This window comes from Acanthopagrus latus, chromosome 15 (genome assembly GCF_904848185.1).
Source record: "Acanthopagrus latus isolate v.2019 chromosome 15, fAcaLat1.1, whole genome shotgun sequence".
NCBI classification, from domain to species: domain Eukaryota; kingdom Metazoa; phylum Chordata; class Actinopteri; order Spariformes; family Sparidae; genus Acanthopagrus; species Acanthopagrus latus.
The window spans coordinates 5,274,981-5,301,606 of NC_051053.1; the positions used below are offsets into that span (position 1 = coordinate 5,274,981).

Consider the following 26,626-nt stretch of genomic DNA (forward strand, 5'->3'; position numbering starts at 1 on the left):
TTTTGGAAACAAACGGTGCTTGAATCACAGCATCGTGGTTTTTTGCTTTATTGTCCAAGTATTGACACTGGCCACAAGCTTCTCGTGGGGACTGGCGGGGTTTTTTGTTTTTTTTTTTTGTTTTTTCTGGACCGAGCCAAACAAGATCCTGCACAGCTCCTCATAAACAGCAGCTGCAGACTGCTCAGTTCCCAGTTCCTCCCCAGCCGCCAGCCCAGGAGGGTCCAATCAAAACCAGCCACATTACTCCCTCACTTTGCCTTTGCGTGCCAAGTCTGCTCCGCGTCGGAAAAAAAAAAAAAAAAAAAAAGAAGCACTGCACCAATTACAGAGCTGTGGATTAACAGTAAAAATCTGTTTACCTGTTTGAACTTTGACCTCTCTGGTGCTGCTTCCGCGGTCGCCAACCCCTCCCCCACCCTGCCCTTCATGTATTCCTCACGCACGGTCCCTCGGTGACCCCCCCCCCCCTCCTTAAGCGGTGATCTGAGGGGAAGGAAGACAGAAGAAAAAGGCTGTTAAATTTCTTTAATGGAATGCCAGGGAGAACCTGGTTCAGACAGAGGACAAATGTATCACGGAGAAATACACTGGTGTGTAGGAAGGCAGGAGGGAGTTTGCTATACTGCCCCATTTACTCTCCCTCCTAACCCTGCCGGAAAGCCAATGAACCAATGAGCAACTGCACCACCTATCACACTGCCACTGCCGTGCCTGTACACTGCAGCAGTCCTGTATATCCCCCCCCCCCCCACGCGACCCCACCCCCCACTGCACAGGAACAATGTCCTTCCTAAAGGTTATCAGCAGCCTGGCTCTCGGTCAGCCCTCATCCTGAGTCCATTACACACACACACAGACACACACCCAGACACATATACACAAACAGCGGCAAGATTCACTGCCTTAATACACCTCTCTTAGTCTCCCTTCACTGCTCCACTGCACACTTTTGTGGGCTGATCCAGTGCAGGCCCAGAACACATATACACACACAAGTTTGGGGATGAGCTTAAAAACAAGTTCTGCAGCGCCCTTTAATTCCATGAAAACTGCAACGAAAATACAAAAATGACCCCGTCGCGTGATTTCAAATTTAAACCCTATTGTGTGCCGCACTTCTTTCAGCCATGCCAGTGAGGTTACTGCCATCAGTGTCCGATATTAATGATCAAATACCTGTGAAACTGCAAGCACTCCCACCGCCCTCAGCTGCGCTTTGTGTGAGCAAAAGCCGCTAAATTTAGCAGGCTAACAGGCTAAACTGAATCTGTGAGCCAGGTCAATACTACATGCTTAACATCAGCATGTTAGCACTGTCACTGCGAGCGTGTCAGTATGCTTATGTCAGTACTTAGCTCAAAGCCGCGGCGCAGCCTCACAGAGCCTCCAGCGTGGACGTAGACCAGGGTTACACGATGGATGTGGATCTTTTTCAGTTTCCGCTGATATGGATAATGATGATTACTTGCTTCTCAACACGATTTCACACGTTTATATTCCTGACCTGTGGTTTATGCACACCTTTCCACAGTTCTTTATAATGCCGACAGTCTTTGCCTCATCTCTGAACCACTGCAGAACACATACTGTAAATATCAATTGTGTTGTTTTTCTCTGAAGCTGTAAAAACAAAAAGTGTCCACACACACACTGATGTGTTTGGCTCTCGAGTTGACCGATGTCTCCTTCCCCTTTTTCTGCGTTTGTTGGTTGATTGCAAAACCGGCTTTCAAGGTGCAAACAACCACCAACTGTGTCAAAGTCTGCAGACGCTGCGCTTGTTCAGTCATCATCTATCAGCGAGAATATCACAATACCAATTATTGGCTGATAACATACATTTCCTAATATTAACCCGACAGTTTAGTTCCATTCTGACAGAGACGCTTATTTTACAGAAGGAACACTTCATTAAGATTGGCATTTAGGCTGATTCATCACTTTCGACACACTAAAACCGTGCTGTTACTTTTAACAAAAAAGGCAACACATCGATGAACAATAAGAAAATGTGTAACCAAGGAATGTCATTTATAATCACATACAAATGGATAAAGGCTATTTTCTTTACATTACGTTACGACAGAAACGCACAGGAAGAACAAAAGCTATGCGCAGACAGTTGATGTCAGTGACCGTGAGAGGATCTAAAACTAGATGAGTGAACTGCTTTAGCACATACTCGTCTGTTTGCACCTTGGCAGGTTATCTTTCGAAAACGCCATAGCCTGCTCAAAATCAAGGTAAACGCACTCCACAGTCGAGTGCTCACATTCAAAGTTGAAGATATGGATAGGAAAGAAAATGAGTCGTTCTCAGGACTGAATCTAAAATATCTCCTCTTGATATTTCAAAAACAATACATGGATGGTTTAAACAGAAGGGGTTAGGTGTATGGAATGCCCCCCCCCCCCGTATGCCCGGACACCTGCTCGTTCATTTAATCCACGAGACGAAGGGAGCATACTGGAGAGCATACTGTGTGAAGAGGGGGTTGACTTTGGACAGAGGCCAAAAAGAAGAGGACAGGGCGGAGGAGAAACCCATAAATACGCAGGGAGGCGAGCAGGTGCCGCAGACAAATGTGATTTACGGGGTCTACGTCCCGCACAGTGCTGACAGGTAAGCCTATTAGGTTGATATTACCCAGCTATAACACGCACCGATGGACCCTCTTAAAAAACGTGTGTGTGCAGCGAGTGTGTAAAGGTTATGGGTTTAAGAGAAAGATTATAATATCCGATTGTTAAGCTGGTCGTACATTCAATTCTGGATATTCAATTATTATGTTAAATCATCTGTGTTTTTTTTCTTTAAAGGTGACGTCATTCTGCCACCATACGAGAGAGCTACGTTCAGTTTCCTCGAGGTTGGCGAAACAACATCATTGTTTTATTACCGCCGAGGGTAGACTGGATTAGAAGAGCAACACCGGGTAAATGACATCGGCCTTCGAAGCTGAAGAGAGCGAGAGGGAACTAAATAGTGAGATGGCAGCGCAGTTTTTGGGCATATTGGAAACTGCCGGGGAGCAATCACCGCAGAACGCAAACGTTTATGAGAAACTCGGCGCACTAGAACGTCGAGCGGAGGATCTGCAATCGAGTTTCGCTTGTAATACCGCGCGAGAGACGCGAGGCTACGGGGAAAATTGCTACCACTTGAGCAGTACACTACAGATGGTGTTGAGAGCAACACAGCACAAAGCAATGTGTTCCTTAATAATGTGGTGAATATTGCAGTGAAAGGCTGAGTGCTTCGTACTAGCTTCTGCAGACTCTGGCTTTTTTTTTTTTTTGCTCCCCTGTCAGAAGTGCAAACTCTTTCATCCCGGATATAAGAGGCTGCGGTAAAATCCTCAAAGAAACTAATCGTGTTAAATGAGGTTTGTGTCTGTATCTATGACTTCTGAGTGTGTGCGTGTGTGTGTGTGTGTCGGGGGGGGGGGGGACGACGACTAAAAATTCCTGTCGCCTCTGAATCTAAACTCTGTGTCAACTCTCCACTCGAGCCAGACGTCTCCTGTTTCATTTACTCTTAACGCTTCAATCCTGGTAATCGTATCTGATGGTGTCGCTGCTCGTTGACTGAGGTAAACCAATTTTCTGCGCAAAGACTTTAAAGTGATTCAAATGCTGAAGATGACAAAGCCCAAGTTTGCCTGTTAAAAGCCCTTAACACCACAACGTTTACTTTAGCTTCCTGGGGTGGGGGGGGGTGGGGGGTATCTAAGTCTCGAGCGACTTCTCGGCTCATACAGCGAGACTCGTGCACACGCTTACATACTACACACACAAACACACACACACACACACACACAAACACATCTTATCATCCAAGGCTGAGGAGGCAGGAGCGCTATAAAAGCCGACCTCATCTCCTTAAACCAGGCAGGGCTGTCCCTGGGCGTCTTAACACAACTCATCAACTGTTAAACCAGAGAGAGAGGCAGAACAGTAAAAATCAATGCCCCCCAACGCGGCAAACAGCAGTCGATGATGTTGGGTGGAAGAGGTAAGAGCGAGAATGTGCAGCAGTGTCTCGAGAGGTAAGGAAAAGCGAGCAGGAGGGAGGGGAGGGGAGGAGACTGTCCACACTGAGCTGAAAGCAGTAGGCTAATATATGTAATTGATGACCTCTATGCAAATAGAACAACTCTAAAAACCAGAGAACGCAATTTAAAGCGGCAGAGACTCTGAAAATCGATTGGCACTGTGAGTGAGAGAAGCCATTTCCCTCCAGCCAAGATAAAACACTTTACCAGGAGCCGTCAAGATACTTATCAGGAGGAAATTAGCAGAGGAATACCATTTTCCTAAACAAACAGGTCAAGTGTTTCTTTCTCCGTCCTCCTGGAGTGGTCTCTCGCTCGCCTTCGCCACTCTGATACCATCATCTGTTATTTCCTCCCGCTTAAATGCCAGCAGTGAGGAGAACTGGGGCTGCCGTGCGCTCAGATCGTTTGTAATAAAAAGGAAAAGAAAGGCCCTGTGCGGCGGCAGGAGCAGGTTTGCTGTTTGAAAGGGGAGAAGATGAGGTCTCTCCAGCTCAACCCCCCCCCCGCCCGGCTCCAGAGAGCAGCCCGAGAGGCCTGCCAGCACCCGCACGTACACACTGACGCAAGTCCGTCCCCAAATCTCCACGCCAGATCTCACCAAAACAATATTGCCGTTTTTTCTGGCCTGCAGTCTGTGTTCCTGGCTGAACGGGGGGGGTGGGGTGGGGGAACGAAAAAGAAAGAAAACACACACACGGAACAGAGCACAAAGAGATGTGTCGAAGGCAGCAGCCCACACAAGGCAGACTCGTCGGAGAGAGGAGAGGGCAGCTCGGCGTCAACATCAACACCGCTTCTGCAGTCATCGCTCAGCAGGTAATTATGATAACAACGTGTTCCCTAGGCAGCTTCTCTCTGATTTAGTTTCCGAGCACTTACCCTTCCTAAAATCTCCTCCCGATAACATCTGATATGATTACAAAGTCAAGATCCTTTTCAAGGAGCGCCCACTTATGTGCCTCTAATTTGGTGTATAGTAACTCTCCCTCTTGTGACTACTCAGTGATGCTTCTCATCTCATTGTGTATGCTTAGTTAAGACGCTCGGGTTTTCATAACATTTTGGAGAACGCCATGACATAAATGAACCTCACCTACTAACGCCATCTGTTATTGAGCGCTCCGCTGCCTGCTATTACCTTCAATTGTAAACACAGCCTTGCCCACACGGGGGAAATACATCATTTCACTGTGTCTGTTATCATCCAGTTTTAACAGTGGGAGCTTGGCCCTGAATGGAGTCAGAGAAGTTGACCCTGTGATTACCTCGGCGATGCTGCGTTTTCCTCGGGCTGTCATCACAGCCGACCCCTTAAACAGCCAGCGCTGCTCCGCGACGGGGCCAGGCTGTTGACATACTGAAGACATTTAAGATAATCCCGGAGATGTCTCTGTGTTTTCCAAGATTACATCTTCAAAGGGGAAGCGCGGCCGGCAGCCTCTACTTGAAAGGGAGGGAGATGCAGAGTGCTCTTGTTCTGAAGGAGGGGGTGGAATAGCTCAAGAATGCAATCATGGTTTTGGAGTGGAAGGAAGGCCTGTCCTGGCTAGCTAAGCTGGCAGGAGGGTGAGAGGATGGGGGTGGGGGTGGAATCAGGGAGAAAACACACCTGTTGGATGGGACAAAACACGGGGAGGTAAAGAAAGGACTCTCACCTGTGTGACCTCACAAAGGCTGTAAATCACACTGTTCATCTGTGGCCCGGCCCTGCCTTTTATTTCGTTTGGCATGCTGACATGTCGAGGATAAATGGTCGGGTTTAGAGGGCAAAACACGTCCAATAATACATGATATTAGCCTACAAAGTCATTACTTTGTTCAAACATATTTTTCCTCAGAAAAGTCATGTGTTTCCCTGGTTGCCTACAGTCTTAGCCCATGTCCACAATAACGTCGATACACTTGTTTTTGTCTATGCCGCGGTAACAAACAGCTGTACAGTCTGTGGCCACAGTTGTAATTTCCTCTGTGGCTCTGGAGAAGCTTTCTTAAGTATGAAGAATAACCCCGATGATGTCACCGGGGTTGTCTCGGTTTGGTGCTTGGGCATGGCATACTGATGGCAGGAAGCCTTCGTTACAAACTGGTGCTTTTAGATAGAGAGATGTGGGAATCAAACAAACATGGGAGGTCTAACAAAAGAAGTTATTCAGATGCATTGTGGGAAATGTAGGATCAAGAGCTTTCTGAGCGTGACCTATCTGATTGTGATACCTTGGATCCACCCTCCTATAGTACCCCTTTGACCATTTGTTTTTAAACTGTCCAACAGTGTTATCCAATGGGCTGCTTTTCTAAACCAGGTGCCTTCATTACCCACAATGCCACTGAGTGACATGAGGTCATTTATCAGATTACATGCAGCTTCTTCTCGAGACACATGAGGTTTCTATACTACTTTTTTTCACATCATGCATAAGAACTCTGGAATACCACTCTGGAACTCTGGAAAAACACAGTTTAATCTTTACACTTGGAGTTGCACTTTACGTACGTTTCTACTGTTGGTCATTTCAGTGCAGATGCCAAACTTTGAAACAATCTGAAATGCTAGTATATGCTATCGTATGGACCTTAGGACTCTTTAAGTGCACTTTTGGATCAAACTGTAACAAAATGCAATGTTTGCCAAGTAAAAAGAAGTTAGAGTTCTTAATCCCTGCAGGAGGGATATGTATGCTGCATGTGACCCATCCTGACTATTTAGGACATAGGAACTTCCTGGTCTCCAGGCGCTGCGCTGTGGGTGCTGCAGCTCCAGTTATCATGACTTTACTCCAGCATAACCTACTGACAGTTCTCTCCCACTGTGTGCTTTACATATTGCATCACCACAAAGCTTTTATAGATACTTTGCATGACATTTGTGGGGAGCTGTGAGCTGCTGCTGGCCACTTTACATCTCCGAGCGTGAGCCAAAATTAGAGATGCTAAATGATATGTGTCACACACACAAGTGGCTTGGGGATGTATTAAACAAAAGCAAGAAGTTGTGACTCATATCGGCAACAAATGTCAGCAGTGACGTCCTCTGTGGCTGTGAGCACCTCTTAATGACTCATGGAAGTGTCGGCTAATGCAGTTCTGACGGACACAGAAATCATTCAGCAGTCTCCTTTCTGCCGACTGCTGAACAGCATTGTGTTAACATTAGCACTAATTATAGGAAAGGAGTGGGAGAAGGACAGAAGACGGGGGAGAACTTGTGAAGAACACAGAAGTAATAATAGCAGTTTCTACTACAGTATCAGGCAAGTACTGAGCCTTCTTTCGCGCCTCCGTTCTGCTCGGTCCTTCAGCTTCTCAGCTGGCGCTGTGACATCATCACTGAGTCAGCGACTGGAGCCCAGAGCCGGGATCAAAAAGCACAGAGTGAGGTCTGTCTATTATCTGCTGCGCATACTGTACGCCATGAGACGGCACAAACACCCAGACAAAGAGGCACACAAGACGCACAGCCACCAGAAGGCTATTTTTGAGCTGCGGACGGAGGAGAGACGGAGGAAAACAAATATGTCATCAGCAGGAGGCCGGGGCCGAGTGGGTGAATCAGTTGAATCATGATTGAGTCTCACGGGGAGGAACTTATTTTAGAATGCGCGTGTGGATAAACAGCGACGGCAGCGCGGACAGACTGAGCAGGCAGCAGCCTCATGCACAGCATCCGAGGCGAGCTCTGCGGTGGGCCCCTCCTCCGTCCCTCCAGCCTCACTAGCCACGTTTGAAAAATTAATGCAGCAAACTGACAACACTAAGGACCTCCCTCTCTCTCTCTCTGTCTCTCTCTCTCGCTCTCTCTCCCCCCTCCCCTTGTACCAAACAGGATCAATTACCGAAGCAGGGCTCCACTCAGTAGCGCTAAAGAAACAAGAGGCACTCTCCATCACAGCTGTGTGTGTGTGTGTGTGTGTGTGTGTGTGTGCGCGAGTAAGTGTGCAGGCAGGCTTATGATGAGCAGAAAGAGGAGGAGGAGGTGGTAATAGTCTGTTTGCTTCTCTCTAATGACAGCAGCAGAGTGGATTAGTGAGCCTCCTAACCCATCAGCATCACTCCTCCCTGTAAGTGACAGAGCATGTAAATAACCGGCTGTGGCCACTAGCAGGAGGAAAGAGAAAGACGGAGACAGAGGATGGAACTAAACCGGAAAAAAAAAAAAAAAAAATGTGTTGTGCGGAACGTTTTATCGCGCGGCTTCATTTGTATGCAGGTGGGGATTTTGCGAGGAGTTCCATTTCTACAACATCAGCCAAGTTATTCAAATGCAGCACATGTGACTGGAGAGGATAACATAAAGAAAGGCATCAGCAGAAATGGCAGCGGCAGGCAGTAATCCCCCGGCCAGGCCACTTGTGTTCGCCACGCAGGCAGGATGTGCTGTCAGTGGCAGCACCCAAACGGGCCTTATCAGTGGCAGCCATAGGGCTCCTCTAATAACCCTGCTGATGCTCCGCGCTGCAGGGACAGACGGGGGGGGGGGACGGACAAACAGACCGACAGGCAGACAGGTTTCACTTCCACACTTAAAGAGAGCGCCAGGTATCAGCCTGTCGCTGTGCTTGTGTGCACGCGTGGGCATGTGTGTGTGTGTGTGTGTGTGCACAGACTCGGAGTGCATTTACTCATTTCCCTCACTTTGCAGCGTGTAATGCTCTGACAGCTTCATACGCGCTGTCACTCCACCTAAATGCACTCCAGTGTTGACCGCCCCGTCTATTAACCCCACACACACACACACACGCGCCCACGCACACACACGCGCGCGCACACATTTTGCATTTACGACAGCGCTGTCTAAACTCACGCAGGCGCTGCGGCCCCCCAGTAGGAGCATATCTGACTCCGGCATCATTATCGCCATTCAAAAGGTCAACCACAGTGCTTCCAGCCTCTTCTTTGTGATTTATGCCTTTGTGCTATTACCTCTGTTCACATTAATCTCCATCTGTAAATCTAATCAAAGCGCCTCACCATAGCAGCTCCTGGCGCTCGCAGGACAAGAAGCCATGGCCGACGGGGGGGGGAAACAGCTTATGTAAATACGCGCTGCTGTTGACACAAGATGGGCAGCGCATGGTGCCTCGCCGATCTGGGCGCAGATAAGAACAGCCATCACTTTATTTCTTGTTACTTTTCATTTACTGTCAGCGTTCTTCTCTATCTTTACATCCCTTCCGTTTGATATACTTTTCATATCTCCGGGAGCATTTTTCTCGCTCACCTGATCTCAGGAGACAGAAGTTACTGAGCAGTGCAGACGCAGCGCTGTAAGACTCCATTTGTAGTCAATGAATAACTTGAATATTGACACCAGTAAATGAGGGTGTCGCTCACGATGACACACAAAGAAAAAAAAAAAAAAAGAGAGACATTTTCTAATAGAGGCGCTGCCAAGCGTGCTCCGCCCTTATGTGAGCCAATAATCATTACCTTCACTGAGGCTCCACGGCCAATTGAAGTGCCGTGAAATCATCTACTCTCGCGTGCCTTGAAGCAGCCTCGGAGCACTTTGAGCAGAGTGGCCGGACGCGGCTGCCACATGCAGCGTTAAGACTTAATCGGGTCTCCTGTGTGGGAGTACGGCGGTGCCCTCTGAGAGAATTCCCTCCACAAGGGGATGATGGTGATGGGAACCTTGGCGATGACACAGAGAAGCCCTGCGGGGCCTGTCAGCTCGTTCTCCGGGCTGCAGCTCCAAATCGGCACTCAGCTCCGGAGAACTTCCACCGCTGCACTGACACGCACTCGTACACCGGCTGACACGAATCTCCAGCAACACTTCAAACATCCACTCAGTCCCTCAACATCATACTCGACATGCGGTGCGTGTGAGAATCTTGGCATGAAGGCAGGCTGAATCATTCGAGCTATTAAGCGAGACACTGTGTGGCACACAACCATCTCCAGATGAAGCCTAGATATGCCGCAACGCGGAGATGTTTTAGCTGAAAAGCAGCTGGACCTGCGGAAAAGAAAACCTTCATCTTATCTAACTCAGGTAAGCCATTAATAAAACATAAACCTGTGATTATATCAACCTCAGTTTTATAAATGATGCCTTGGAAGTCTAGAAATCCTTTGACAAGCAGATAACAGCGACAAAACCAATGCTAATTGTCGCAATCTGTTGTGAGGATCACCTTTAAACAAGCCCGGATGAGGAGAGTTTTAAGGAATCAATACACAGCCCTAATTCCTTTGACAGATATTATCAACTCAAGTTTTCAAGATGGTGACTGATATTTTATGTGCCACCAAAATGCAAGGAGAGAGCTTTTAATAATTGATGGAAGCTGGAGCAGGGAGATTTTTAACCGCTCTCCTCCTGTTATCAATCATTAATGGAGTTTCCATCAAAAACACTTCAACCCCTCAAGTATCAAATCTCTCTTGAAGGTGGAGGGCCCGGCATTCAAACATCCCACTTAATCAAAGGGCACACGACACGCTCCCCCCCCCCCCTTTCTCTCATTTTCGCTTCCGCAAATTAGGATAATAACAGCACAAATTGCAAAATTGTTCACAGCGCAAGTGTAAAAGTAGGCATTTTAGCTGAGGTCTTCTTGTGAGTGATGAGGGTTAATGGGAAAATTTGAAATGTTTAAATCACGGGGGCGGGGGGGGTGCACAGCCTGCCAACCAGCCCTTTCTTTCCCTCTTTCCCGTGTATATGAGAGCTGTTTAAAGCTCGATCTATCCATCCGGCTCGCTCTGCTCTGTAAAGCTGCAAGGCCCGCCTGGTCAAAGTCATTCAGGACACGATGTGCATCAGTGACACTCACAAAGAGCCGTAACACTGCCGCTACCCTTTAAAAACAACCACAAGGTTACACGCAGCGCTGCAGTGACAACACACAAACACACACACACATACACACACACACATAGACACCAGGGGCAGCTAGAGTTTACTGCTTTGGCCTGACTTTAAGGGATCAGCCAAAATCCTTCTATCCTCAAAGTCTGACACCCAGCTGGGGTTACATTGTGTAAAATGTACTTATATCACTGCAGCATCTCCAACAATCCTACAGGCTCACATGCCACGCGCTCATCACACACACACGCACACGCACACACACTCTAGACTACACTGCGCAGCGGCTAAGTGATCGCAAAAATGATAGAGTATTCCTAATTACCCATCAAGATGGTTTTGACAGTGTTCTGTGTGCCAGTGATCAGTGTCGTGGCGCAGCGCCAGCAGCGACTCGGTTCTGTTTGATTTGTAGCTGCAGCTGAGTAGCGGGTGGTACACCGGGACAGAGCTGCAGTGGCACTCTTTCACTTTCCCCCTCCCTCTATTTCTCCTTCTGTCACCCCCCCCCCCCCCTCCTTCCCCGTCCTCCACCCTCTTTTCTCTCCCCACAAACACATATACACACACACACACACGTACACACACTCGCACTGTCCTGTTTCGCTGGTCGACCTTGCCTGTCATCAGTATAAAACACCTTTTTCCAGGCTGCTGCGTACCAGGCGCACAGAGAGGACACTAAGAGGATTCTGTCGGAGAAACTTCCGAGGAAGAAGTGCAAAAGAGAGCAGGATGCCTCACGACACAGGGCTCACATACAGTGCTGAGATGATCAGCTGCTCAATGGATTACCAGTCTGAAAGAAAATTCATCGACAAAGACTGATAATCTGGGCACAGCGGTGCTCTGAGATGCTAACGTCAGCTTGCTCACAGTGACAATTGTAACATGCTGATGTTCACTGGCTTTAAGCTAATGTTTGCTGAATTAGCCTTAGTCTAGCTCATTAGCATGTACTCATTTGCTGATTATGACACAAGTCAAAGTACAGTTAGGGCTGAGTGGAACTAGGGATACACGATATACCGGCATGTCATCTGTATCAGGTGATAAGAGCTTAAACATGAAATATTGGCATCCGCCTGAAATGATCCCCATAAGCACCCGCATAAGCACTGGCTACACTTCCTGGGGTCCTTCACTCACACAGTCACTGACATTTATACACACTACAGCCACATAAACCCAACAAACAGCATGTCTTATCAAAGTAGAACTTAAATTCATGCAGAAGAGCACTGTCAACCCTGTCATCCTTTTAGTAAACACAACATAAGAAATCCTCCACAATATCTCACAATAAAATCAAAGCAAATTTAATTTCTGCACAAATGCTCTAATGAATCATTTTAAATTTCACTTTTTTTTATGATTGACCAACCTTCACACATTTGATTTCAAGCAAAAAAAAAGTCGACCAACTTGAATTGGAAAATATTTGCATATCTGACGTTGTAATTCTTGCACCCTGTGGGACACTTGAGGATCACCAAACACATTAGCTGTGATCTCCTTGGCATCAGAAATTCCAGGGTCCTGTTTCTTTCTCTTAAACATTTTTAAAGTTGAATCCAAAGAGGTGGACTGACAAACCGACAGACCGTCACTAGCATGGCTAAAAATGTCAAACAATCACTGTTTTCATCTTCTCAAATCTGAGATTTCTCTAAAGGCAGTACTTTGGGCAGTGGGAATCTGTAATAAGCTATTTTCACTTTTTTTTACTCAAATTCTATAACATAAAATGATGAATCGATCAATCAAAAAATCAACAAACTGCTTGCAAACAGCATATTTGCTTGTTGCAACCCTGCATAGAACCTATAACAGCTATAATAGGAAGATGTGGAAGATGTGCACACATTGATGTAATGAGATACATTGTGACAAATGTGACAAAATAATACACATCAAGGTGAATGGGTGTTACTGAGCACAAACATGAACCTATTAAAGAGTGATTTATACAGCGTAAGCACACCGCGAGCCTCGGCGCTGTAAGTGAACAGAATTAATGCACGGAGCCAGCCAGCTAATATTTGCTCTGTGAATGTTATCTGAAATTTGCAGCGTAGCTAGTTTTTTTTTTTTTTTTAATGTCTTTAAAAGTGTACCTTGGCCACGAGTTTGTCTGGTCATATGTGCCGCTCTAATCTGAAGCCAGTGCAGCAGCCTGGTATATTAACTCACATTATATAATCTCTTCTTAATATGTAAACAGTTATTTGAATCTTACTTCTCTGCACTTAAAAAAAAAAAACGCATTGACATTCACATCAAGAGGCCATCATGGGCTTGGGGCCCTGCCAACTAAGTGTCACAGGTCAATTATCTTCCAAAAGATAAGAGCTGTGTCTGCCATTTATCTCATCTCGGCCTGATCTCAATCTCAGGGATTTGTACTTGGTAAACAAGATGCGACAATATTCAGTTTGAAAGGGGACAGGCGTCATGAAGGGAAATAATCTGCCCGTCGCACTGTGCTAGCCTTTTACTTCGGGACTCTGCTGACTCACAGGTGATGCGCTGAATCAAAGGAGTCACACTCGCTGATTGAGGATCTCTGTGACGCTTTGAGTTCATCGAATGGGTCTGCTGCTTTATCTTAAAAGGACCATACCGGTGGTTTCGTAGCATGGCTCCAGGTCTCTGAGTCGCTGCCCACATCTCAGATCTCGCTATTTAAGAGGCGTTGAGCTCAATGACGGCTGAAAACAACAGAGCCAATCAGAGCTTTGTATTGTAAGAACGAAGATCTTATCTCGTATCGTCAGTGCCGGAACAATACAGGTTGTTCAGGTTGTTGTAAGTCGACTCAACCCTTAAATCTGGACATTTCTTAAATCAACAGTTTAACCATTAAAAGAGACATAAAATGCTAACTTTTAGGTTCATTATTTTATTTTGGGTCACTGCTAGAATAAATTTACACGCTTTAGTGCGAGGAAAAACACATACGCTCTCTTATACAGTCCAGCCTGTCTCTTAAAGGCAACCCCCCAGCCCAACTCAGTCTTCTCTGATTGGTCAACTCACATGTGCCTGACGACAACAGCAGAGCAGCTGGGCTAAATAACTGACAAGGTGTTTCAGGAGCAGTGTTTTCTGTGGGACAGAAGTGTCAGCTGGTGCAGACTTTGCCTTTTTACGCGCACAAGAACCGATATATAAAACCCTGAAGGAAATGACAAACAGTGAAAAAGCGGAACGCGTCTCCTGTAAGTGCTGACATCATACAAGAACAAAAAAGTGAAAACAAAATGACAATCAGTCCTGATAATCAGGACTGTGGTTTTCGTAGCATGTTGGGCCCCTTCATCCTTTTTTCAACACTCCATCACAGAGTCGTTGTAACCTTCACGCCTTTTAATCAAAGTTGCTCCAAACTGTGTGGTATTTTAGTTGCAAAATGGGATCATTTTCAAAACTCTCCAACATCTGAGAGCTGACAGTCGAATGCAGAAAAAAAAAAAAAAAAAAGCACTGACAAGCCGTGTTGTCGGAAAATCAAGTCGGGAGACATGGATGTGTGCATGTGGTTTCAGTTGTTTCTTGCTTTATAAAAGGTCGCGCTCGAATCGTAGAGCATCTTCAGACACGCTGACAGGAGGAGTCTGTCGGCGGCATCACTACGTTCAGATAACATAACGCAGGGGCAACTAAATACTGTATGTACTGAGATGGATTAGCTATTGCAATCAAGCCTCTGCAAGTTAAAGTTCATGATTTAGTGAAATGAACAGAGACAAATGGAAACCTAGGAGGCGGTGTAAGTCATTTGCAGTTTGATTGTGCGACGGCATGCGGAACACCGGTGCGGCCCTTTGATAATGACGGAGCCTCATTCAACGTTTCGCTTTTCCCCGTGAGCGTCTGAGCCGAGCATTCACCAGCCTTGTCACTTGGCATGAACTCACCTGTTTTTCGGCGCAACACCAATAAATGTCAAAACACCGAGCGGGATCAATACGCAGCCATTAATCTCTGGAGAAGGTATGTCAAGTATCAAACTTGGCAGACGCTGCGTATGTCAATCCACGGTAACACTCGCTCTAACACGAGCGAACAGCCGCAATTAACGCCCTTTTATTCGTTCCGTCATTGGTTTTGTCATTAATGGCGCTGCCCCAGGCACAGGGATCCAGCTTAACTGTCAGAATCCTCCTTTCAGATCAGCTGCGCGTCGCCGCGGCTGGCGAACGAGCCTCGAAACGAGCGGCGTATCGCTGCTCCCTGCACCTGCGAGTCGAAGACGTGGGACGCTGCCAGCCCGCCTTGACTTAGTGCTACAACAGTCCAAATGACAGACGCGCCGCATACAGACAACAAACAGCTTAATGCCCTGGCGTGTGCGCGGCTGTGTGCTGTGTGAATTTTAATGAGAGAAAAAAAGACCAAAAGGCGCAGAGACGGAGCTCTCAGATTGTCTCCCATGGTGTCCGGACGCGCGACTGCTACTCTTCATGACCCCGATGCTTCGAGCCACACACAGATCGGATCAGGGACACTGTGCGACAGATGTCTGCCCTGGCGCTCTGTTCCAGGCATGAGTGCTGCTGGCACACACACCAAAAGAAAAAGATGGGGAGGTGGGGGGGGGGGGGGGTGTTCAGGAGAGAAACAGGGGGGAGCACGGAGGAGAAGATGGATGGCACAAGAGAAAAGAAAACAGAGGGGAAGAGGGAAAACAGGAAGGAGGTGTGTGTCTGCCCCTCGGAAGTCGGACGTCAGACCACGCAGAGACGAGATCCACTCTGTCATGTTTCTGTCAGACGGCAAACCAGTCGGGCCGGAGAGTGACGCTACAAGTTTAGACACACCTCAAGCTGTGACTCCCACCCTGGCTGACCCCGGGGAGGAGCAGGGGGAGGAGCATGCTCTGCATCCATCGCCATTAGTGCACTTTGCAAAAATCAGTTCTGAGCAGGCAGGAAGGCTCACTGAATAATGAACTTGTCTGAATCTACGGTTAAAAGGCTGATGAAACTGAAAGAAGAGAGAGTTCAGAAGCCGCTGAAACGCAACTGCATGACCTCCGCACAATGACTCTCCCGCTCCACTTTTGGCTTTGAGGAGCGAAAAAAAAAGCAGATGAGAAGATGGGAGCTAATTATAGCCTCACAGCAGGATGGCCAGAAACAAACTTGATTACCATCATCGTCAAGAAGGCACAAAGGAAACCTGCTGCCTCCCCCCTTCCACCACAATCCAATAGAGAGGCTTTTAGCCTTCGTAATGATTTACAAAGTGACAAGTCAAACAGATTTACTGTGACAGCCTGAAAGGGACCAGCACGAAACACTATCATTGCTCACGTGACCAGACCTCCGAGCCCTTCTCCTATTCCCCTTTTCCTCTGCCTCCTCTCCACTCCCGCCTGTTCCGGGGGACAGCAAAGAATGAGGCTGGCTCAGTGAAGGCAGGCAACAAGGCTATTCGACCCCCCTCCGCTCGCTCAACACGAGCCCCCTTCAAACGAGAGGGAAAAGGCCCGGCTTTGTGGAAGTTAGTTACTTAAAGCGACAGAGGCCCCTCGATAAGGATCTGGTCACGGAAAACTTGTGGCACGGACTAAATGTAGATACCTTTGTACAGTTTTAACACCATTACCAAAGGTTTATCAGATTTAATGAGCCATGAATGTGAGGCAAATCTTTCAGCTTGCAGGAGCGGCTGACGGCGTTCCTGCGGAAGCCCTGGCCCTTTCCATTGGCCGTGAAGCGCTGCTAAAAAAACCACTTATTAACCTGAAAAAGAGAGGATCATTAAAAATGTAAAAACAGGCAATAGTTGCACTAGCTTATCATTATCAATAATTTGGGATAAAGGAGGTGCTGGCCCCGCTTCTGTTTTCCGTCCATATTCAGTGGAAGGTATCTTCCGTGCCCTGAGTGACAGGATCTACATTTGACTTTCATTTCCGTAGCCCTGAAATATGGAACAAATTTTTGTTTGAGTAGCATCAGTCCCTCCAGGCCCTGAGACGCTTTGCCTGGTGCAGTCATCATTTTTTCTCTTTCTCCCCCTTTCCTTTTTTTTTTTTTTTTTTTTTTTTTCTTCTTCTGGAAGGTGAAAAACACCTTGACTGTTTCCAAGCTTTGAAAACAGAGCCACCCCTAAAACCATCAGAGCTGGCGGCGGAGAGATGTGTGCGGAGAATTCTCAAGGAGCGGAGACCCCTCGGGCGACGCAGATTCAGTTTCCCCCTTACTGGCTTCCAAAAACAAAGGAATTCCAGAGAAAAATCAGGGCAGGACCTCACCCCAAGCCAACGCATGCTGCTGGTGCTGCTGCTGCTGCTGCTGCTGCTGCGACCCCCACCTCCACCTCTCTCTCCCCTGCTCTCACACACACACACACACACACATACACACACAGCACAGCAAAGGTGATTTCATGCAACCATCAATGAGACACACCTCCTCTCTTGTTATACAACCATGTTGATTTGATATCCGGGGAGACGTGACAAGGAGGAGAGGCTGCGTGCGTGTGTGTGTGTGTGAATGTGTGCGTGTAGGTAACACACTGTTTGGCCTGAATTCATATTTCACAGCCACGTCTGTCTGCTGCTGCTGCTGATGTTGTTGTTGTCGTTGTTGACCATCACTATTCAGACTGCAGCCTCACATATTAGCGGGATATTGAGCAACAGCCTCAAGACATCCCCCCCCCCACACACACACACACACACAAACACACACACACACACACTCCTCCAAATGTACGAGTCAAACATGAAACGTGTGATGTCCTCACGTGTGTCTTTAACAATGTCAACACATGCCATTCAGCTTCCACTCAGCTCCCACCGGGCAGCCAAGTAAAGGTTACAGGATGGCTGTGAAAGCAATATATGGCTGAGATGTGTAATAACCGCATTAGCTGCTGCTAATGTATTTCATCTGAGGTAATGGGTAGTTGTTGGGACGGAAGCAGACGCACAGGAGCTCGTAACAAGTTTCATGACTTCCTTCGACTGGATTTACTACTTGGAAATTGACTGAAAAAATGTGGATAAAGAGACTAAATATGGATGTTTCGGAAGGAAGAGTTAGCCAGTTAATTAGAAAAATGATTAGTTGCAAACAGGGGTGTCGCAAGAAACCAGTACCAGATGATATATTTGAAAAAGTTAGCTAGCTAGCAAGCGCAATTGTTCAAGTCAAGAGCCACGCCAGCAGCGATGTGAGGCTGCGCTTCAAGCTAAATGCTAACGTCAACCCGCAAGGTAGGTCTAGCCTAGAGTTTGTACCACATTTAGCATTTTGGTATATTGTGTTAACATGTTCACATTTGGACAAATCAGACTTTTCTTTCCCTCAAAACAAGAAACGAAGACTCAGAGAATCTCACAAGTCACTGGGATTCATCATCTGGGAACCATGAACGTCATGAACGTCCCTTTCAATACATCTAATAGCTGCTGACATATTTTTAGCCTGGACTTAAGTGATTCAGCATGATTCAATGAAAAACGTGGGAGTGTGTCAGACATGTTTTCTGCACAGACCGTCCCTCTTCCTGTCACTGAACAGTGTTTCTGGAAACTGCAGACCTCAGGTATCAGATGAAGACCTGACGCAATCCACCCCGTGTTCCTCACTCAGGGCACAAGATCTGACGCGACTTCATCCATCCTCGATCGAGACGTATGCCGTTTACGTTGAAAAACAATGATGTGCTGAGAGTGTAAAATCAAAACCACTCGGCTTTGTTTTCCTTGGCACATAATGTTGGAGAGTAATAACCCAGCCTCCCTTAAAATCATAAAACACAGGGACCCTCGCTGTTCTGTCAATAATGCTTGGCAGATAATTAAAGAGCCCTGGGAGACAATGATAAACATTGTTTAGAGGCTGATCCCTGGCAAGCGCCAAGCAGTGTATCATTGCTGTCTCCGGAATACACACGATTAGCCCGCTCTCATTACTGATATGATAAACGACGGCTTCCACCGCGGCTTTGGTTCGCTGGGAGGACGTACTTGTAACAGGAGGGAGATTAGAAAAAAAAAAAAAAAAATGTGGTGTAACACATTGGCCCTGTAATAGAACAGGGATAAATGAGAGAGATGGGTCATCTGTAGATAATGTTTGTGATATTTGCAAAGTCAGGTATCTGCAGCCAGTTGTAGTTCTTTCATCCATATTTTCCTACATTGTTGGGATCACTGCTTAATAAAGTGGACTTCTTTATTTGTTTCGGCCCCACCTCCTCCATCTCACCCTCTCTCTCTCGCTGTGTGAAGTTAATGCTGCAGCTCGGCCACGGCCCACCAGCCCGTCTCTCTTTACACTTGGTGTATCCACACAGAGGTTTAAAATATGCCCCTTTATCTGAGCCGCCCAGGCGGGAAAATGAAAGGGATGTCAGTCCTTAGAACCCTGGGAAAGCGCCTGGCTCCAGCCGCCAGTGTCAAAACCGAGGGGAGGGCACCGAGCGGGCAAACACACTGCACACAGTAATAGACTTTTTCTGTCGCTGAGCGGTGTCGGAAAGCGGGAAGAAAACAGTCTTAGCAGGGCAGTGGAGCTCAAGATTACATGCCAATATGATTTGAGGGGCTCTCCATAACAACCACGACTGGCAAGTGAAAAATCAACACCTAGCGTAAAGCCTTCCCCGACGTCTGCTTATTTGCATGCACCTCTGCAAAGAGGAATGAAAGCCGCTGTTCAATCATCTACCACGTTTCACCCTTTGCACTCTCTGCATGAGTAAGAATTAGTGTTATGTGAGAGCAGATATTGCACGGCTCCCTCTCCCCCTCGTAGCAGCCGAAGAATAAAAACGCTGTCCCTTTGCATTAGTAAATCCTGGTTAATTCACTTTGTCGGAAAACAAGGAAGTATGTATCCCTGGAGGCCATGTTGGAGACAATTCGGCCGCCTTCAGAGAATCTCTGCCATCACTCTCCGTCTCCCACGCAACCTCCACCAGAAAATCAACATCGCCGCGCACTCGGAGAGAGACAACAGTGCCGACTAGACAAGAGACTGTTTATAGCACAAATGATATTATAAACACAGCTTGTGGCGTATTATCTTTAGAAAAAGATTCATTACAGCCTATAAGCTTGGAAGATTTGCAGCGTGCTGAGAAGAGGGTGACTAAAGTGTATGTAAAATTAATTCACGTAATCTGAAATCCCCTTCAAAACGCATTGCAGTTGTTTGAAAACGTAACAGGTTTTGACTTATTGACTCAACCCGGCGGGCGCAGTGCCTCTGCCGGACTGGTTGGTCTAACACCTGGCATGAACTCAAAGCGTCGGCACGGGCTTGCATGGGGAGCGAGTCGGAGCGGCGGGCCTCCCCTGAGTGGCTGTCTGGCAAATGTGAACCCATGTGGGACGCCTGTGCAAGGTGTGAAGACCTCTTGGAGGAGGCTGCAGCCGACTGCGCTGGCTCGCAGGCGTTCCCCGGTACCAGGAGAGACAAGGCAAACACCGCAGATCAGTGCTGAAACCGTAAACCCACTGACCCAGCATGAAGAGGGAGAGGGGACTAATTAGTGACTGTACTTACAACTCAAAAGGAGAGAGAGAGAGAGCGAGAGAGAGATGAGGAGAAAGGACGGGGGGGGGGTGAGAGCGCGCACACACGCACACACACACACACACAAACACACACAATACACACAGAGTACGCAGTTGGAGGATGAGGACAATGAGTTTGTTTAGCTTAAACAGGATTTACAAGCCAAACAGACACACGCCAACGCCACTCACTCAGACACATACTATCTATTTTCCTCTCTATCGCTACCTCTGCCTCTCCTCCTCGACAACACAGACGCGCAGCCGAGACAGGCTCTGTGAGGATTTCATCAGCAGTAAAGGGAAAAAAAAAAGAAAAGAAAAAAAAAAAAAAAAACAGTGAGGGTAATTGCTTGCGATGGTGAGAAGTCTTGAGTGCAGGCGGCAGTGGTGGGCGAATGGATGGATGGATAGAGGGAACATTTTGTTCCTCCTGTGCGGGCTCCGGCTCTCATATTGTTCCCGGTGAGGCCGGGTGTCATTTATGATTCAAGGGCCCCAGCCTCTCGACGGATGGGAACAGGACATGGCCATTGTGACGTCCCCTGCACTCGTTTCTCAAAGAACATCAAATCAAACATGCATGAGACGGTGACAGGGGCGGGCCGGCAACTTTTCTCCCCCTCACTCTCTCTGCCTCGGCACTCTGTTTTCACTCTCTTGTCTCGGGAAAAAAAAAAAAAAAAAAAAAGCACTTAGAGGAGGACTGCGTCTCCCTGGTGTTGGGGGAGCTCAAGGTTGAAGCGACGGCTCTTCAGAAACAGGAGTTAAGTTGGTGTTTTGCCTATATTATAGCACTTAAACAGATATCTGTCTGCAACACAACAACTTATAAAGACGCGCTTCACGCCGTTCTAATTACGGAGGACTTGCCTGAAGGCTTATAGGAAGTGCAATATGCCTTTTCCAAAATCTTTTATTTATTCAAGGAAGGGTTTCGCTGAGTGCAAACGTTCCTGCGCAGCACCGCCCTGTCTCACACACCTTAAAGTAAGCCCAGCGCAGCTACTGTTTTCTATGGTCCTCAAACAATGCTGCCTGCTGCTACTCTACTGGCAACAGGCAAGTGTTTTGTTATCGTGATCATTATGAAGTAAAAATGTTGATCGCACGATAACGGCTACAGAAAAAAAAAAAAAATAACACCACTGATGTTAAGCAGCCCGCCGCGATTTCTATCCGCTTTCGTGTCTAAATTACAGACAAAATAACTTCATAAACTCACGCTTTTTTTTTTCCCCCCGTGTTTTGTCAGTGCTGTTTGTAGCTGGGAAAACAGAAGTGATCCAATAACAACAATACCACTTGGAAAATGTGTGCGGGTGACAGCTGTCGGTTTACTCTGTGAGTCTCAGCTGCATAGGATGGTGAAACTAAAATGAAAAGGGAATCGCAATGAATGCGGCGACTTTGACTGACAGAGATACAATTCACGATTAGTGGGAATGATCAGTTTTGTATCAGATTTCATTTTCGCTGAAAAACAAACCCAAAAAAAAACAGATTCAAATCATGATGACGTGACATTTGCTGAGGTCGGTACCAAACAAACATGTCCGCTTACATTTGGAGAACAAGAGTGTTGGGGCATGTCAACAGCAACATTCATCATAATGCTGCCATGTCAAATGCTTTACCTTTTTTGTGAAAAAAAAATTACAGATCTGCAATGTATATACTACACTTCACGTCACCTGGGCGCACCGGTGTAACCAAAAACTGGCCTGGAGCCCTGAACTGTGAAGCCCCTGTTAAACGCAAAGGGCTGCACTTCATTCTTAACAATTCTCCTTTCCCAGCCACCTAAGGAGTTAAAAGCCAGCCATGTTTCAGCCACAAGCCCAACCACAGAGCAAGGTCTGCAGCTTGGGAGGACAGTGGTGACAGGCATGTGGCACTGAGGTTTTCTTATCCCTGCAGCTCATGCTGGTCCACTTTTGGCTCGCTACACCAAACTGATGTCATCGCAGTCAGTCAGCAGGATGATGAGTTACATCTGCTGGGCGCTTCATTTATTTCTCTTTATTAGTTACACTGCATTTACCAGGTCGGCCGAGAGCTTAACTGCAGACTTATGGGTAGAATTACAACAGTGTTTAGGAAGCAGTTAAGTGTCTGACACGAGGGCACAACCTCAGCTCTCTAACGTGAAACATTTCGAGCTGTAACTCCCTCTAAGCGCTTATTCTGAAAATTAGACTTTAAAATGCTCTGAGGCAACGGAGTTTTTTCCTTATTAAAAAGACCAAAATAGGCACATTCAAGAAAACAAAGGCTCAGACTAGATGAAAAGTGCTGCCAAGTTGAACCACAAGTGAGACGGTGGGGGGGGGCAGAGAGAGAGACAGAAACAAAGGCTGACTTCTGCTCGGGACACGAGTGGGTGGGTTTCGGGCTGACGGCGAGACACCAGACTACAAGAATCCATGTCAAGTGAACAGGCAGCAAGTTATTTCACAGCACTCCTCGAACCAACACGGAACAGCGAGATGAAATGTCAGGCTGTCAAAACATTGATTAGCGGCGGCCAGGTTTTAAGCACTTGGCAGGCTGCAGCTGTGCCGGCACGCAGTAAACAGCGGCGGAGACCGCGCAACTTGGTAAATTGCTGAGTAACAAAAAGCTAATTACTCAGACACAAGTAATTAGTTGGGTTTTTTTTTCCTGTATGTACTTCTAATCAGCGTTAGCTCGCTGCTTCACAGAAGTGCAAAGATAGGGAGTGAGGTGCATTCACTGCCTCTCTGGGAATAACCATTCTGAGGGCTTGGAGACGAGCTGCAGGTGCTGTCTGAGTCTGATCTACAGCATGAAATGTGTGATGTAACTTGTTGCGGCCTGTCTGATCTATTAAAAAATGATTGAGTGCTAATAAAGAGATGTTGTTAAAAAGTTATTAAAGCGCAGATGTCTCATACAAATATATTCAAACTGCCACAATGGCTAACGCTGCGGCCACAGGAGAGTAATTTCCACATTCTGTCTTGTTGTTTGGTTTCAGGGAACAAACATACTGTTGCGCATAAAACATACGTCTTCTTCCTCAAGCTGCAACTTGTAGCGCTGCCAGTGCATGTGCTGCCTCTCCGTCTCGCCGTTTTCACTATTTTCGCGGCACTTCTCCGGCGTCACCTCCTTCTCGTGGCCAGACTGTCCAGCCTCAGCGAGCGTTCTTTCATTTGCACCCAGCCAGCGCCTTCTTCAAGAGCCTGAAAAACCCAAATTTGATTTCAAAGTGAGTCTACTGGAGCCTTTAGCCTGTTTAGTGAATCAGCACACTCTTCTGTCTTGTCTCACAGTCTGGCTGGCTGGCTGGCTGGCTGGCTGGTTGCAGAGAGGCCCCATGAGGGACAACAGAAGGAAAGAAAGCTCACACACACACACACACACTCACACGCACACACAAACACACACACTTCCAAGTTTCAAAAACAGTTGCAGATGGCTTTAATTCCTCGCCCTCTTTCTTTCACAATTTATCAGGTAACCCGCTCTGAGCGAGCGTGCCTTCTTTTCACGCTTTGCTGAGATGACTTAACACTGCTGCGGTTCATCAGAAGGAGGGAAAGCATAAAAAGGAAGGGGGAAAAAAAAAAAGTCGAACAGCACTAATTAATGTGGTGCGGCTGACAAGTGTTGCTGCTGAAACAATTTCATTACATCACCAATTTAAATTACCAAAGGAAGGAGACACTGGAGGGTGCACCCGACCAAAATCTGTTTACACTCTCACTCTCTCTCTCTCTCTCTCTCTCTCTCGCTCTTTCTCTGAGCGGACACAATAACAGGAACACCTGCAATCCAATGCAATACTCCTGCAACAAACACTGACTGTGGCATTTCTAAGGAACCTGCAGCTTTTGGCTGTTTGAGGGATTAGTTGATTGACTGCTGCTGGTGACGGTACATCCACCTACACGCACCTCATCATACCTGCACGCTCAGGCAGATGCGTTTCCCGATTACGGATAAGATGCTGCTGAACGTTTCTTTTGGCATCACCAATCACGCTCCCTTTAACTCCTGCGCCTTACTAACGAGGGTCCCCCCTCCACCCTCCCCAAAGTTGAGCCTTTCCTGTAGCAGGGTGCACTGTAATGAAAGAGCGGCAGTCTCCACCTCCTCCTCCTCCTCCTCCTCCTCCTCGTCGGGAGCCCCCTCTCCGCCTCGCGCTCTGCTCCCCGGCTGGCCTCACATCCAGATGGGAGGAATTTTAACGGGGAGGGTCCGCCAGGCTTGAGGCAAGGAGGCAGCTCATCCACAAGTCTGAGAATGTGTGTGTGTGTGTGTGTGTGTGTGGATAAGACTCATTTGCACTAAGGCATTAAAGGTGCAGCGAGGGGCTTCGGTGCATGTAAACCAATTGCCTGAAAGAGGCATTTTTACAGTGCATCAATTTCATTCATCTCTCGGTTTGTCCTGCCACGGGCCCCTGGCGGCCCCTGTGACCTTACAGCTGGGAGTCGCTGATCTTTGAATGATCCCCGGGGAGGATCCAATCAGTGCTATCAGTGCATCAGGATGGGACGTCACTGCAGCTGCGTTGCACGGCGTAGTTTCAAAGAGCCCAAGTGTGACGTGTTGACATTCCTGCTAATTGCATTACAACAGGTAGCCGATGACAGCCGTGGCGGGGAGTCAACCAGCCCGGTCACAGCGCGCACTGTTAGCTAAGTGACATACATTCTCAGTTTAGCGTCAACCGAGCCATCAGCTGATGGACCGAGACGAGACGTTCACCCACACACACACAGACCTGCTATCACTCAGTTACTACTACCACATTCCTATCTCCACATAATACGCGCACCTATCTCCAAATAACCCTGCAGCCCACACTGATTTGGCCATTTCGCTCCAGCGCGACTACACAAGACGGAGACACGGGACAACACAGCGCGCACACACGCCGGGACACAACGCCGCGCAAAGGCGCTCCGTTGCCGCTCACGCAGCCGCCGTCTGACCCCCTCTGCTGACACGAGTTCACCAGCGACTGTTAAAGGTTTCCAGGAGGTCACCCTATTGTTAGCAGGTAGTGTCCGTCCAAGCGGGAGGGCAAAGCCCATCTTGAGCGCAGCACACGTTCAAGCCCCGCTCTGCAAGCACAAAATAAACCGGGCGCGAAACTTACTTTTCAGCGAGGACCTCGGCGTCAGATCCGCGTATTGTTTCTCCAAACCTCGTGCGTACGGCGCCGCTCCGCTCGCTCGCTCGCTCGCTCGCCCGCTCCCTCCACTTCACAAAGACGACGCGAGAGCCCCGGAGACGGTGTGAGTGACTGACTGAATCAACTACCGTGGAGCACGGCAAGTTGAAGTGTCAGATTACACTGGCTATTCAGTTACCAGCGAGAGCCGTGCTCGGCGGTCGGAGCGAAAACGCGGCCTAGATTTCCGCGGAAGGACACCGAGTGTGGAAGGTGTAACTACACGCTAATGGGCTGCTAAGAGCACATTTCACACTGGAGCGGAGCGCGGCTCACAGCTCCGGCTATTGTCTGCTCCTGTGTCATTACAGGACTGTTGCTTCAGTGCTGCCTCCTGGAATCAAACCTGTAGTTAGCAGTTTACTCAACAATCACTGTGATTTTTTTTTTTCTCTCTCTCTCTCTCTTTTAAAGCTGTTAGTTTAATGATATTGATGAATGATAGAAACTGATGTAAACACTTGCATCGGTGGCAATAGCTTCTCAGTAACAACATTAACAGCAACAATACAAATATACTGTATAATAATATATTGATAATGATAAATAATAATAACAACAACAGTCACATAATAGCAATAGTAATGTAGGCTTCAAGAAATATCTTTGTTTATGTATATGTTAATGATAACGATAATAGTGTTAATGTGTTACAGTACAGATGTTAAGGTCAGTAAATAATGAAAAATACCAGGTTTTCATTGGAGTACTTCCACAACTCAAGTGTATTGACTTTAATATTCTATAAGACAAAAAAAAAAAAAGAATCACCAATATTTGTAAGTATTTTAATAGAAAACCAGGTACTGTTCACTTTTGTCTAACATTAACACATTATTATTATAACATGTTAACATTGTTGCTGTTATCACTAACACTTTGAAAAATATATTTTTTGTAGCCTAAATGATGATGATGATGATGATGATGATGATTATTATTATTATTATTATTATTGTTGTTGTTGTTGTTGTTGTTGTTGTTGTCGCTGTTGTTGTT

At 47.2% G+C, this 26,626-nt stretch overlaps 1 protein-coding gene across 10 annotated transcripts in view; it reads right to left on the reverse strand.

Moving 5' to 3' along the window:
- Positions 1–25,787, reverse strand: part of zmiz1a (zinc finger, MIZ-type containing 1a) — a 108,255-nt gene extending 82,468 nt beyond the window's left edge. For 4 of the 10 annotated variants that reach the window (XM_037124128.1, XM_037124129.1, XM_037124121.1 and 1 more), the window contains exon 1: positions 25,553–25,785. The gene's annotated coding sequence lies outside the window, so the exon portion shown is untranslated. Of the gene's footprint in view, positions 1–362; positions 419–23,451; positions 23,628–25,552 lie in introns of those variants that run through there. The other 6 variants (XM_037124122.1, XM_037124124.1, XM_037124131.1 and 3 more) reach the window with 5 other exon arrangements.
- Positions 25,788–26,626: the final 839 nt, after the last annotated feature.